Genomic DNA, 15,528 nt, shown 5'->3' on the forward strand with positions numbered 1-15,528 from the left:
ATTTTTTTAAATGCCTCCTAAATGAAACTGTTTGTAATGTTGATGCGTATTGGCAACGTGTCTTGGTATTGCCGAATGTGCGTGTTTTGCTAGAGGAAAATTTTCCTAGCCCTACAAGTTGTCTAAAATCACAACATAGTACCAAATGGACACACCATCTCTTGCTGTTTGTGAATAGTCTCTGTGTTAATCAGATCGACATTATCTCAGTTCTGGTTGTTTCAAAATACTTTCTGTGAATGGTCAGACATTTATTGCGAGTACAGGAGATGTGTCAGTTGTTTCCCATACATATACTGGGCAATAGCATCAGTGGCCTTTGCCTTAAAGCTAACCTCACTCTTTATTGGGAGGAGTGTTTACAGAGGTGCTGCAAAATGTGACTGGCCTTCTAGCCATGTATATGGCCTTCCATGCCATTTTTCCCCATTTTACTTAAGTTTGGTTCAGATATCTAACGTTAATGTAAAGTTTCTGGTCATAACCATAGAATAATAGAATCCTAGAAAATTTGGGCTGGAAGGGACCTCAGGAGGTGACATTTAGTCCATCCCCCTGCTCAAAGCAGGACCATCCCCAACTACATCATCCCAGCCAAAGGTTTGCCTAGCCAGACCTTAAAAACCTCCAAGGATGGCGAGTCCACCACCTCGCTGGGTAATCTGTCCCAGTGCTTCATCACCCTCCTAGTGAGAGTTTGTCCTAATATCCAACCTCAACTTCCCTCGCAGCAACTTGAGCCCATTGCTCCTTGTTCTGCCATCTGCCCCCACTGAGAACAGCCCAGCTCCATCCTCTTTGCAGCCCCCCACAGGGAGGTGAAGGCTGCTATTCAATCCCCCCTCAATCTTCTCTTCTGCAGACTAAATCAGCCCAGTTCCCTCAGCCTCTTTGCACAAGTCATGTCCTCCAGCTCCCAACCACTTTTGTGGCTCATCGCTGGACTCTCTCCAACTTGCCCACATCCTCTCTATAGTGGGGACCCAAAACTGGACACAAGACTCCAGGTGTGGTCTCACCAGTTCACGAATGCAACTGAAAGCTGAAGTCCACTCCATTGCATAAATGAATATTTACATTCCTACTTTTTGTTTGCAATCCCAGAAATCTGTGCCTCAGGTTGAGAGAAAAAGAATCTGATCTTCCTAACTAAATTACACCCCCCTGCACACGCATCCATATGCACCCTGTTACAGTAGGAGCCTGAGATATATATTGCAGTTACATTATTGAACACTCTGCTGTTTTGTACCGTAACTGTAAATTCTCAAATCCCTGCAAATCCTCATTTCATTTCCAAAAGGGCCAGTTGTGAATATACACTGCATTCGCTTGCTCTGACCTCTATTGCTCTGGAAAGAGCTGCAGCATTGCCAGGTAAAAATCATCCTGTGTCTGCTCCAATGACAGACTGATTGCTCATCAAACTGAACAGCATGCTGCACAATCTGAGGTTTTCCAGTGGTGTGAATGTGCATCGCTAGTGCCAGGCTTGTGCACAGGGGCCTGAAAGTGAGCATTTAAATATCCTGGTAAAGTGCTTGTTCGATTCAGACGTTTAGGCCACTTGAGGGCCTGGAACAGATTCTGGTTTTACTCACGTTGGTGTAAATCAGCAAAGACCTCTGCCGATGTCAGGGGAGCTGCTTGAACCAGAGCTGATGGGAGGTCGGGTAAAATCCTGGCCCTGTTCAAGTTCGTGGGAACCCCGCTCCCATCATACATAAGATGTGGCTCTCAAGGTGCAGCTGCACCTTATATGGGATTTATAATCTTAATTTCTATGGTATATGGGACATGCCCATAGTCACTGAGGGCACGGCTGAGCTGCAGGTGCAGCGGACGGTGATGGCATTTATTAATGTTCCCCAGGATCCATTGCTGTGAGGTCAGGTGTTAAAAAAAAGTCATTTCTCCCAGGTTTAGTTGCACTACAGGAGAGCATTGAAGGTTTCATGGCTATGCTGGATTACGGCTGTTGTACGGCCCCTAATGCTGAGTTCAGTTTGGTAACTAGTTGCCCAGTGGGGTGAAAGGTGTCCTGGCCCTGAGGGCTACAGGAATCCATTTCCGGTTATTTTTTGCACAGGATTAAGAGGCACTCAGGTCAAATACTCATAGGTTGAAGTTCCCAGAGCCCTCATCCCACAAGCCCTTGTCCCTCTCTACTTATACAGTATTTGGAGATGATGGTCCTCACACCAGGAAGAAAGCCTGACTCTAGGATCCAGATTTGTGTGAACAGATCCCTTTTTCCCTGGACAAACGTGGTGGAGATCCCTTCTTAGAGAGCCTGGGAAGCAATGGAGTGGACCAAAGCCTCTGGCATTGTGCTGCATGACATGCTGAGGGGGGTCAGACTAGAGAGTATTCATTTATTAAATAGAAGTCACGGATGGGTAGGGCATTGGACTGGGAGAGAATTAGGTTTTCTGCCATTGCCCTGCCACTGCAACTCCAGGCAAGTCTCCCTGGGCCCCTGCAGACACGCAGGGAGCCTACTCTGATGCACTGGAAGTCCAGAGCATTGGAGCAGACTCAATTAATCAAGCTTAATTGAGCCTACTGGAGCACGGATATTGCCACGCGTTGGGTACCTTCCGCGTCGTGCATCTACGTCCCCGTGCTGAAAAAACGGCAATGGGGTGTTTTGGACTAAAACACGTTCGATGAGCTTTAGTTCAAAGCGCCCTGCCGCCATTTTTCAGAGTGGGGGCACTCATACTCATGATGCGCAGGCGCTTTTAATTAGGGTGGCTTATTAATTAAAGTGCCCTACACCACATCCTGGACCACGTGTAAAAATGCTCATTGCCACTATTTTCCTTCTCACCCGTTTCGTTTTCTATGTAGACTGCTGAGTCTTTAGAGACTTGCGCAGAAAAGGACCTGGGGGTTAAAGTGGATAAGCTGACTATGAGCCAGGAGTGTGCCCTTGTTGCCAAGAAGGCTAACAGCATAGCAGCCTGCATTGGTAGGAGCGTTGCCAGCAAGTCAAGGGCAGTGATTCTTCCCCTCTATTCAATACTGGTGAGGCCACATCTGGCCAGATGTGGGCCCCCACTACAGAAAGGATGTGGACAAAATGGAGAGAGTCCAGCGGAGGGCAACAAAAATGGTTAGGGCTGAGGGGCATGACTGATAAGGAGAGGCTGAGGGAAGTGGGCTGATTTAGTCTGCAGAAGAGAAGACCGAGGGGGATTGAATAGCCACCTTCACCTCCCTGCAGGGGGTTGCAAAGAGGATGGAGCTGGACTGGTCTCAGTGGGGGCAGATGACAGGACAAGGAGCAATGGGCTCAAGTTGCAGCAAGGGACGTTTAGGTTAGATATTAGGAAAAACTTTCTCACTAGGAGGGTAGTAAAACACTGGAACAGGTCACCCAGAGAGGTGGTGGTGGACTCTCCATCCTTGGAGGTTTTTAAGACCCGGGTAGACAAAGCCGTGTCTGGGATGATGTAGTTGGGGCTGGTCCTGCTTGGAGCAGGGGTTAGACTCAATGTGACCTCCTGAGGTCCCTCCCAACCTTCATTTTTTGTGATTCTATAAAAGGTTGTATTTCTTATTGTTTTGTTCGGTTTTTTTATGCTACCTACAACCATAGGGACCTGGTCTCAGTTAAGTCCTGTGATACAAAAAATTATCAGTGATCCAGCGACATTTTCCCTTTCAGGGTCTCACCTTGCCCCTCTGCTGTGGTACATGAACCCTTTCCTGTGGTGCAATAACACACCTGGGCTGACTTCTGGGTATTGATTTCACAGCCCGATTAAATATGTTTCCCCAGATGGCTCTGGTACAACTTCCTCCTTGGCCGAATCCTGAGCCTCCAAAATTTCTCTTCGCTTAACAGCCCTCGTAGTTCTTGTTAACGTGTTTACTTATAGTCAAAGCCAGATGATTGTTGACTGGGCTTGTGGTAACTGTATATAATTAAAGTCTTCATTAAAAAGAACTGATCATTAAATGAAATGGTTGTTGAGAATGCCGGTGCTAAACAGCCAAGCGGATCATTAAGCAAAGATTTACATGGATGTCGGAAACAGCAAACGTGGAGACGGATGGTGCCCGAGTTGCTGTGCAAAGCAACATGGCACAGGATGCGCGCCCTGCTGGGATGTCACTGGGTGGTGATGAATACAAGCGCGGAGACCCCAGCTTGGTGTAGGCACCCTGAAGCGTCTCTGTCATAAAATGACCTCATGGAAATATGATTGGGAATCAATTAGTGGGAGGTGGCGTGCTAAGGTAGCCTCCTGCCAAGAAACAAAAACATCTGTTTTAAAAGAAATGACGAAGTTTATTTGCCACTCCAAAGTTCGGGATTTTTGTCCTCTGCAAGCCACTTTCCCTTCTCCCATCCTTTCCCTTCTTCCAACAGCGCTGCCATGGCTAATGCATCGAGCTGTAAACAAATATTTCTTTAATTTTTTTTTTCCTATTACATGGCATGGGAACTGCTGAGTCTGAAGTTTTGGAGCATTTCCTGATTCAGTGAGTTTTTTAAATCACTTACTGCACTTGAGACCAGCCTCTGATTGAAACGTCTGCTGGAGTCGGAGCGGCCACTTCTGGGAAGCGAGGGCACAAGAAAAGGTCAGTTTGAAAGAGAATGGGTGATGCCCAACTGCTTGGGAATAGCTGAAGACGTGACCCACATACATTTCTTCTCGTATCTCGTCGCGTCATGCACCTCCCATTTCTTTGGTCACAGCTCTTGCAATGTGAATGTATTGGGGTAGCCATGCAAATGAGCTGGGACCCTATTCTAGTTACTATTTCTTATACGAGTTATGGCAGTGTCCAGAAATGCCTACCAGGATTAGGATTTCTGCATTGATGATAGTCTTGCTCTCGTGCCTGCAAGACCTTAAACTCTGAAAAGAAAAGTTAGTGGTGGCAAGAAAACATGCATCTCTAGTTGACATGTGCACAACTGGTGCTATGTCCCGGGCTCACGGTGCTGGGGGTTCAGCCCGTATCTCCTAACATTGCAGCAGTCATTCTTTCCATCTGTCTGGAGCCATTTAAAGAAAGAAAAAAATCACTGTCCTGTAGGCAAAGGGTAGAAGCCCCTTAAATAGGTGTTTTCTTCTTGAGGTATTCGCCTTGCTCTATATTTTAGAAGCCCCCAGCAGTTGATCAAAGCAAGAGCATATGCATGGCTAGGCCTTGCTTATCTGTGCATATTGAGGAGGAATGATTAATGTGACAATCGGTTCAACAGAGGAAAACGGGATTTGTTTTTAACATCAGAATTGCCTTGGGGAGAAAAAAAGTCATCCGTTGCAAACCCAGACCCTGCGACACTTTCTGACCATCACCAACTGCCAGCACTTTTCTTCGGACCCTCAGTAAATCCTGCCCTTGAATGTCTTTGCAGAGAGCTGGTGGCAGCTGGGACTAGATCATCTGTCCTGCCTGGACCATGCGCCCCAAAGACCATGGGACATTTCAGTTGTTTATCAGGGATTTGGATTAGCAGAGACCAGGCAAACCCAGCAAAAATGCTGCCCCAAGATGAAGCTATTCCTATCCTTCGCACTAAGGCAACATTTCAGGCCTCTCATCCTCCGTCCTGAAGGAGAGCGGGATTTAGCGCGGGGCGGTAGAGTCATGCAGGTGAGGGTTCACCGGGCCTCTTGATCCTCCGACCTTCTGAGTGCCTGCATTGGGACATGACTCCAACCAGCCTACCGTTTACCAGCGAGCGTGTGTTTTTTCCTCTCCGGCAGTCAGGCGCCAGGTAGCCTTGCACTTGTGGCCTCTCTGGAGAACTGTCCATAGGAAAAAAAAAATTGTTTGCAGCATTGGCAATCACGTTAGCAGAAAGTAATCAATCAACTCCAGTTGCCTTAGCAGAGGAGGGAGCAGCTGATTGCTTGCGGTTCTGCTAATGACTGGAGCACTGACAGCTTCCCTCTCCCCCACCCTCTCCCCGCGTAGCCGTAGGGCTGCAAAGGGACAATTCACAGCTCCTGTTTGGATCCAGTCGCCTCCCACCCCACCCTAAACAGGGGAAGAAATGCAGCAATGCGCTGCTGCTGCTGCTGACACCCTTCGTAAATAATTGAACAAGCTTGCAGTTTACTACCGTCTACGAACTCATGCCTGCCAACGAGCTGGTTTCTCATGTGCCTTTTTAAGCTGTTGTATATGTAAATATGAATGCCCTCTGTGGCAGCTAGGACAAGCTCTCTCCCCTCCATTCCCAACCTAGCTCACGTCATCTCACTTACCAAGCTGCAGTTGAAAATGCCTGTTCTGAGCTCTGAGTTGGTTGCATGCCTGGCGTGGGTTAAAAGTCAACATCCACTCTCACATCCACACCCACACACAATCATGCATACTTATGCATGCACACACACATGCACACGCTCATACATGTGCACGCACATGAATACACACACTCTCATACTCTCACACACTCACAATCCTACTTGTACACATGCGCACACATGCATGTGCACACACGTGCACACATACTCTCATATACACACACTGGTGATCAAAGTGGAAGTGTTATAAATGTCAGGCGGGTTTTTGGTTGTAGCCGTGTTGGTCCAAGGACACGGGCAGGCCAGGTGCTTTGGGTAGATGTGATCTCTTTTTTTTTTTTTTTAGAGCAACTGAGTAGTTGGAACAAAGTTCATTTTGGGCATTCAGAAGTGCCCAAAAGCTTGCAAAAAACTTTGTTCCAAGTATTCAGTTGGTCCAATAAAAGATATCGCATCTACCCAGAGAACCTGGCCTATAAACGTAGGGAGGGCATACTCTATCCTTTTTCTACAAACCAAAGAGGCTAAGTGGAGAATGGACATTAACCACTAGCTCCGTAACTGGCCACATGCTGAACTTAACCCAGCCTTGCCTGTTGTGTGCTGAGGCTGCTCCACCGTGGTCTGGACACATTTGGAGGATGTTAGAGGAACTAATGGACAATGTTTGTAGGAGAAGCAGCGTGAGCCATGTCGGTCACGTTCTCGGCTCCACCTGGATTTTCTGTGAAGAGGGCAGCACCTTCATGTAAAACATGGAAAGAAAGGGCAGGCAGCTCCTTTTTCTGAAAATTAAGTCTGGGATTTCCAAAGGAACCTGAGGTCGGGTCTGAATGAAGCTTTTGTACCAGGATGACAAAGTGAGGGGGGATCGTATTTGGGTTTCTTGCTTACCTGATCTTGTTAAGTTGGTACGACTCGTAATGCGGTCAGACTTGCATCCCTTCTCTCCGCCATGTAAAGCACCTCTGTACTGGGAGAACATCCCCTGAAGTGTGGATGTGGACACTGCTTTAACAATCACGGGATAGTTCGCTGTGTTAGTCTGAAGTCAGGAAGAAGGCAGGGCAGAGTTGCACCTTAGAGAGGAACCGAATCAGAAATGCATATGCTTTGATTAGATGTTAATGAAAGTGTATGGATCTCTGATTCAGTTACTCTACAAGGTGCAACTCTGCCCTGCCTTCTATAATGGGATAGTTCAAAATGGTACAGCTCGGGTGTAGAGAAAACCCAGATGACTCAGATGCTGACTTCCATTAGATTTGATAGTGAATTGGCTGTCTTGCTCATTGAAGATATGTCTTCACTCAAGCCGCCGTCTGATGCACGCACAAGACGCTTTCTCCCCAATTTAGCAATGCTTTCAGCTTTCGTGGGCTGGCCCAGTCTCTGGGTGTAGGGCACATAAAAGCATCATTCGGGCTGATCTCCTATTCACTCAAATGCTGATACTCCTCCAGTGCCGGCAGGATGAAGAACAGCATTCAGGAGGCTGGTGCCTTCCCACAAGTCCTCAATGCAAATGCATTGCCAGTAGGTTAAGAGTAGGCTAGTGCATATTTTGTTAGCTTGAGTTCAAAATACTCTTCTGAAGATGGTCATCAGAGCGACTGGGCATAGCCTGAGTTTAACTGATTTTACTTGAGTGTGAAGAATGATCTGTTGTAAATCCCAAACCCGTGTGGCACTTTAAGCACTGCCCTATGGGTTGTGAATACCTAATTAACGAGTTCCCCTACAACCCAGGCATTTAAACAGCTTAGGTTTTTTTACAACATTTTGTTACTGAAGTGAGTATATAAGAAACATCATCGTTCCTATATGTAGCAGGACTTCAGAGATGCTTAGGGACACCTCCTCTTATCTAGAAAACACCCTTGTTCTTAATGCAGGCTCGTGGGGTTAAGGCATGCCAGCTTTTGTACCCAGTGATACTCAAGCTTGTAACCTGGCTAGCACCATATCCAGTCAACTCTCTGTCCCAAATCAGCAGGTACTGGTTTAGAGCTTTTTTATCTCTGTCAAAGCCAAATCGGTCCCAAATTCAATTGAGCAAAGCCCAATAGTCAAGTGCCAAAATTTGACTGAGCAGAACTCAGTCATCTAGTCTGTGTGGCTTTGCCCCTGGGGCAAGTATCATCCCTCCCAGACTCGTCTGTCTGAGGCTTCAGATATCCCCAAATCCACACAGGCATCCTCCCTTTTTTCGTTGTTTTTTGTTTTTTTTTCTTTTGGGTTTTTTGAAACAATTTTGTGTCTCGGGCCAAATCAGCAAAATCAGTTCCAAATTTTACCAACTGAGCCCAACTCAAGTGTTTAAGTCTGTGTGGCGCTACCAGTGGCAAGTATCCTACCTCCCAGCCTCTTCAGTCTGGGGGTTCAGATACTGCCAAATTCATGGCAGGCATCCCACATGCAAACCCCAAGCCCAGAGGCCTTGCAGTTCAGATGCCCCTATTCTCACTTGCCCTGAGCCAAATGAACAAGCTAGAGGGAAAGCCTGAGATTAATTCCCTATCGCCATAACTTGTGTAGCCAAAATCCTCATATTTGGAGGCATTTGCAGATTCTTGCAGGGGTCAGCTTGCCTGCAGTGCAAGGGACAGGCTCAAACTATACCATATCATTCAAGGCTGAGAAGAAGGGGATCTCCCCCGCCGAATAAGTAAAACCACCTGGGCCAAAACCACCTTGTGGTATCTCCCCTACAAGGCCTTGGGGTTCAGGTGCCGCCGGTCTCACTCGGTAATAGCTGGGTCAGCTGTGCAGAGGGCACAGTTGAGCTCACCTCAAACTCCTTAGAGCTGCTGTGAGCTTCTCTGCCATTGCAGCTGCTAATTAAGACTGGGTAAGGGAGGCAAAATCAGACCTGTTGAGAGTATAATGAAAAGATTAGTTTCCTGTATAGTGTGAAGCTAGCTAAGAATTTCAAAGCTTAGGAAATCATATTGATGTATTAAGGATGTTTTATCGCTTGGGACACTTGTGTAGGGTTGGCTTCTGAATGCTAATATATAAACATGCCTCACGGTAGGCAATCAACATACAGGAGCTGGAGCCTTGCCGGAGGAAGGTCCAGGTAAGCACAGAATATTTTAAATCCATCTCGCTGGCAAAGAGGAGACCATCGCGGGTGTGAAGGGAACAGCTAGCCTTCCTCTCTGGTGTTACTATCCGTATTGAAATGTGTGTGCGACAGAGCACCTTAGTGCCTGTCACTTCAAGGGCTGGGCCAGGGAGAGGGCAGGTGCCTGATTAGGGTGGCCATTTAATCTCTGGGCTGAGGGGAGCAGTTTGAGACCAGCCGGCAAGGAAGAAAGAAACATCTCCCTGCTGAGCTCCGGCTCCAGGAACACCTTGGAGGTAAAGGGGAGGCTATGGGGGAGGAGGAGGCCTCAGTGGTCCTGGGTATGACCTAAAACTGCACCCAGCAGGCGAAGGACGGCTTGGTGGGGCTCCTGGTGGTGCAGGAGTCCCCAAAAAATGCCGGGCCAGTTGCCTCCCCAGTGAAAGGTGGGGAAAGGTGCCTAAACCCTAGCTGCTCCATACAGTCGGTTTTTATTTAGAGCTGGTGGGCCAGGCACATCAAGGCAGGGACCTGAGCCTACGGGGGTGCTAGGGATAGAGGATCCTAGAGAGTCCAAGTGCATGAACATTGCATGCCTCCCAAGGCTGGGGGGGCATGGCGACCACCTGCAGGCGACAGTGGCAGCGTTGGTGGTGGAGCCGTGGTGGGGGTGAGTGGGGAGCTTCCTCAGGCGGCTGCAGTGTTGCCAGTGGCAGGGGTGGGCCAAGTGGGGAGCTCCCACAGGTGGCTGCAGCAGTGTTGGCGGGGCCATGGTGGCGGTGAGCGGGGAGCTCCCGCGGGCAGCTGCGGTGGTGTCAGATGAGGGCATGAGAGAGGCCCAAAAGGCTGCATGCCTGCTGGCCAAGGAGAGCAGGAGATTAAACCTGATGGGCCTATGGGGTTGCTCAGGGAGCAAAGGCGGGGTGTGTGTGGCCCAAGAGGGGCAGTATGGGAGAGAGACCCTGGTGAGAGCAGGGAGAGTGAAAGAGGCCCCTGTGAGAGGGGGGCTGTATGCATGAGGCCTGTAACCGGGTAGAATGAAAGAGGCTGAACTGTGGGTGAGTTTAGTGGCCTTGAGCCAGAGCCATTAGGAATTATGATTGCATTTGCAAGGCATGGGCCACAGTGTAGGGAAGGTACGGAGCAGTGGATAGCACCCCCTGGCATCGGGGCATGTAAAGGGCAGCCTCCTGCATTTTCCACCAGATTATTTTAAGAGCAAAGTCATGGCAGGCGAGGCTGGGCAGACTGCTCCATAGACAGGTGGGCAGGCTGGCTTAAGACTTGGCCCCGAGTGTGCCCCCTGTCACAGTGTGCCACCCTGGGTGAGTTTCTTTACTCCTCTGCTCTGTGTTGTGATCTGTGTGGGTGCAGCCTCTGCCCATGCCAACCTCCATTCTGGTGTGAGCAAGGGGCTTTTGAAACGCATGCCAGATGGCTCCATTTCACTTAAGGGTTTTTTCTTCACTGCTGCCTAATAAAAGGCAGAGTAACTAACTCATCCCTTTGCTAGCCTGTTGTGAAATACCAGCAGAGACCAGACACCACCGTTTTACCGTGGGGTAAACTAGACCACATCATTCCTGGGTGAGGAGGGTGGATAGGACTGACCTTGTATTGTTATTTTGCCCCAGTGGGGATGATAACTAATGCATGAAAATTATTTCTCAGAGGGCAGGGGGAAAAACTCCACACACGCAATTTTTTGGCTGTGAAGTCTAAGGAGATATTCCTGGCCACACTTCCATAGTTTCATATAAACTCTCATTTCTTTATGGGGGGAAGGGAAAGCGATGGGAAGGGCTTGTTGGGATCACCATGGGGTTGACTACTGGGAGACCGGCCTGAGCCTAAGGGGGTGCAAGTGGCACGGTTTTGGGGTGACTGTGCCCAAGTGGAGAGAGGGGTGGGGAACAGGGGGCGGGGGCTGTGGAGGCTGTTTTACATGCGCCTCCTGCTGTAATTCATTAGGAAAGACATTGCTGGGGGTAGGTTGGTATTTGCCTCCCCCTTCTGGAATCTGCTAGGAGTTGCACACAAAATTTAAGTTGTCCGAAAACAGCTGGCGTACAAACGCAAGCTTGATGCACCAAAATAACCTGGGTAAAAATGTATAAGGCGCAGCAAATTAACGAGGATAAAATGCCAAGGTGTGTACAAACACCCATAGTTGTAAGGGGCGGGAAGGGACCTTATAGATCATTGGGTCCAGCCCCAGGCTGAACAGTCCCAAGTCTTTCAGCCTCTCCTTGTATTTCCCCGAACTTGTAGACAAAGTAAGAATTTGCACAGCTTTCTAAATAAGGCACACAGCATTTATAAGTGCTTCTTTCTAACTCAACCTCTTTCTTGGGAGGCTTTTATTGTAATTGGTGGTGGATCTGTAAGATGCCAACATAAAACGCCATGTTGGTAATGTATGGGATGGCATCTTCCTTCCTAACCCTTGCTCCCATCTTGCAGTCTTTGGGGTATTTTCCTGGAGAGAGGATGTCATAGGGACAGCTGTGTTAGGGAATCCCCCTGTTTTTGGAGATCATCTAGGTATTTCCTGAACCATTTGGTCTCTTGCTGATAAAAGCAAAGCAGTAGTTGCTCTCCCCAGTCAGCGTGTTGCTTCACGACCGGCTGTATTGTCTAAAATTTTGACAATTAAAGCAATTCTTTATTGGTAACTCAAGTTGTGTACTTGAGAGGCTTGTCTGGTGTCTTATGGTCGGCTGGCTTATCTTCTAATTAACTGTCGATCAAATCTCTTTGATCGGAAGAACAATGGCTCATGAGATGCAGAGTCACCGCTCTGTCCAGGTAATTCACAGTAATCCAAATTGTCTCGCTCACTAGGCTGGAGCTAATTTGAATTGAGTCTGCAGGCTGCTGTTGGGCTCTTCTCTCTGCTAAACTTGTTGATTTGCATTCCAGCGGGATATCGGAGGAGATAATAGGATCGGGGAGGAAAGTGGATTTTACTTTGTTCTCTAGTGGGGGATGATGTCATCCTCCAAACCAAAGACAATGGCAGGTGGTAATTATTCTGCAGAGGGGAAGGTGGGAGGGAGGAGGAGGCAGCTTCTCATCTGGACCAGGGCCAGGATCACGCCTTTTAGAAATGTCATATATAAAATGATGGGATCTTCTCTGCCAAGCTGTTTCTCAAGGGAGAGTGTCTCTAAATAACTATTTCACTTATCCATTTCCCAGAGTTGCAGATGTCTCTCTCTCTCTCTGCATTTGAGCTGCTCACTGCCTTACCCTACAAACAGTGGGATGTCTGCCATCCCTCCCATAAGTCATCCTGGAGAATGGAGAGCAAGCCTTGTCCTGTGAAATCCTTAGTGAAGTGGTAATGTCGATAAAGCCCAGGTTGGGTTTGATGTCCCGCTTGCTCCACTTTCTTCCACTTGCTGCTAGATGCAGTTTCATGATGGTAAGTAGGGTTCATTCATAACCAATTAGTTCTTAGATCTGATGCATCAGGAGGTGGGATGGAGCCATCTACGGCACGTTGTACTTGCATCTGGGACATGCTTGTGGCAGCTATTATTAACCCTTTATGTTGTGAATAAGTGAACCCTTAATGCCAAGAGTGGCCTGTCCCTTTGAGAATCAAAGGAAAAAGTCACGACCATAAAATGTGACGTCGCTTTAGCCATGTGGAGACAAATGGAGCTCCTCTGGCTCTTCTGTTTTTTTATTTTTCTGTGCAACCGTTCTCCACACTTCCTCGACCCCTTGGCCTCTGCAAAGGGAGCAACATGGAGCTGATGCCATTCGTGTATGTGCCATGAACAGCCTACTTCAGTCTGTCACATTCGAGAAGGGATGATAACGTCAGTCAAGAGGTGGGACAACTGGCAATTGGGGAAAAACTGATTTAATCACTTTTTAAAAATGTCAGGCAGCCCCTTAACTCCCTATTAATTCATATGATGTCCCCATTATCAGCATATCTGAGAGCTTTCTGGCATGCTTGCTTGACTGTGTAGTATGAATATCTAAAATGTGATCTTTTCTTATCCAGACTTCTCACCAGAGCAGAGCTGTGGTCTTACTTGGTGCCAAACAAAAACATATTGAACCCAACAGGATGGGGAGGAGCAAAGGGAAAAGGTTCTTCCTTCTTTTCAAAGGAGTCTAGCTAGTTTATAAATTAATGTACTTGATGCTGTGCTTGCCCTTTCCAATCATTTTATTTCAGAGCTGGAGAAACTGGAGCTTTTAAGAGGTTCTTTTCACGGCGCCCAGGGGATAAGTGTGGTAGCAACTCTGCTGTAGTTTTTCATCTTGAGCTAATATTAAATGCTAGTTATGATCATTATTGGCTAGTAGCTATCTCAGCATCTGTAATCATTTCGGCTTCATCCCCTGGATGGAACATTTTAATGTCTCCACCTAAGGTTGACCCTAACTATCAGCATAGGTAGAGACTGCAATTTAATCCCAGGGGACTATGGCTGACTGCTGCAAATGGTGAATGGGTTGATATACGACTGCTGACTTTGGCTCCCAGATGCAAAACAAATTCTCCTTTTAAACTTGCCCACCAGCTTACTGCTCGCATCGCTGCAAAACATGCTCTTAAAGTAGCTGGAACTGTTTCCATTGCAAACTCACCAGTCAGCCTTAGCTGTTGCAGAGTTGTTACCTTTCTGGGCCTACCTACCTGCCCCAGCTGTGGTCAAGCAATCGATGCTTTAGTGGAAGATGTAAATATCCCTACAGGAGGTCGTGATGGCGGTGAGAGGATATGTAAGGGAAGTTTCTTCATAAGCCCCATAAATTTGGAGGCTGGCTTATGATCTGAAATTGTTTCTGTCTCTAGTGCATAATAAAGGTTTCCCCAGTACCAAGGAAAAAGAAAACGTTGGCTGTAGACGCCCTTGATTTAAACTTGGAAGAGGGAGGGACGAACGTCTCTTAGGAAGGAGCTTTCCAAATTCAAACCAGACTGTAAAAGTTCCTAAATCTTTGTGTCACACCCGAGAGCCTTGGGACGGCCCGGTGCACGTACTCGCTAAGCGCTGATTGCCTTCTGGCTTCTGCAAGTTGGCCTTGCCAGTGGAGATAATATAGCGCAGTCTGTGTTTGAAAGGCACTGTTTGCGGTGGAGGCAGACGCTGTTGTTGGAATGAAGCCCAGTCAGCTACGAGGCTCCTGTAGACAAATGTTTGTCCACTTTTCACAATTTTCGTGTTAGGTAAAGATGTTTACATTCGTTCTACCTCAAGGCTCCCTTCCTTAATTGGGCCTGCGCTGCGCAGACTTCAGACGGTCGCGTTGCAAAATACGTTTGAGGTGGCATGTTGCACTGTAAAGCCAATGGCTAAGGGTAGTCGGGTGAAGCAACGTCACCTCTAGAGATCCTGTCTGGATTAGCAGCAGGGTTTAATTGCAAGGAGCTGACACAATGCTGAATGCGGTTTGGCTTGAGCTAACGTGACAGCCAGGATCATGTCAGCTAATTCATCGAATCACAGAAGTCGGGTCGGACAGGACCTTGTAGATCTGCTTGAGATGCACCTGTGGATGCACGACAAGGTGCGGTTAGCCCTGCCAACCGTGACCTCGCATTGTCGGCCCATGTTCATCTTGGAGTCAATAATGACTCCCAGATCCCTTTCTGCCTCCGTGCTCTCAAGAAGGGAGTTTCCCATCTTATAAGTGTGCTGCTGGTTACTACTGCCCAAGTGCAGCACCCTGCACTTGTCAGTGTTGAAGCGCATCCTGTTTTTGTCAGCCCACCCCTGCAACCTATCCAGTCTTTCTAGTGTGCTCACCTCACCCCAAATTGTGGTATCATCAGCAAATTTAAACAGGTTGCTTTTCACCCCATCGTCCAAATCACTGATAAAGAGATTGGACAGCACAGGCTCAAGGTCCAAGCCCTGGGGGACTCCACTGCCCACTTCTCCCCAGGTTGAATATGACCTGTCCATCACCACCCTCTGCGTGCGACCCTTCAGCCAATCTGCAATCCATCTGACTGTGTAGGCATCACTGCCACAGTCGCCCAATGAGGATAAGGAAGGGGTGGGAGACGGTGTCAAAGGCCTTGCTGAAGTCCAGAAAGACTACGTCCACAGCGACACCTGCATCCATGACCTTTGTGACCTGCTCATAAAAGACAATCAAGTTGGTCTGACATACCTGCCCCTAACGAAACCGTGCTGGTTGCCCTCG

General features: G+C 48.0%; 1 long non-coding RNA gene across 1 annotated transcript; it reads left to right on the forward strand.

Moving 5' to 3' along the window:
* The first annotated feature begins 564 nt into the window (after positions 1-564).
* LOC109288891 lies at positions 565-14,118 on the forward strand. The gene is made up of 3 exons (XR_002095241.1): positions 565-695; positions 2,387-2,388; positions 14,108-14,118. It is a non-coding gene; the product is annotated as an uncharacterized LOC109288891 (long non-coding RNA).
* Positions 14,119-15,528: the final 1,410 nt, after the last annotated feature.

This window comes from Gavialis gangeticus, unplaced genomic scaffold (genome assembly GCF_001723915.1).
Source record: "Gavialis gangeticus isolate Ggan-Ray unplaced genomic scaffold, GavGan_comp1, whole genome shotgun sequence".
In the NCBI taxonomy this organism is placed as follows: domain Eukaryota; kingdom Metazoa; phylum Chordata; order Crocodylia; family Gavialidae; genus Gavialis; species Gavialis gangeticus.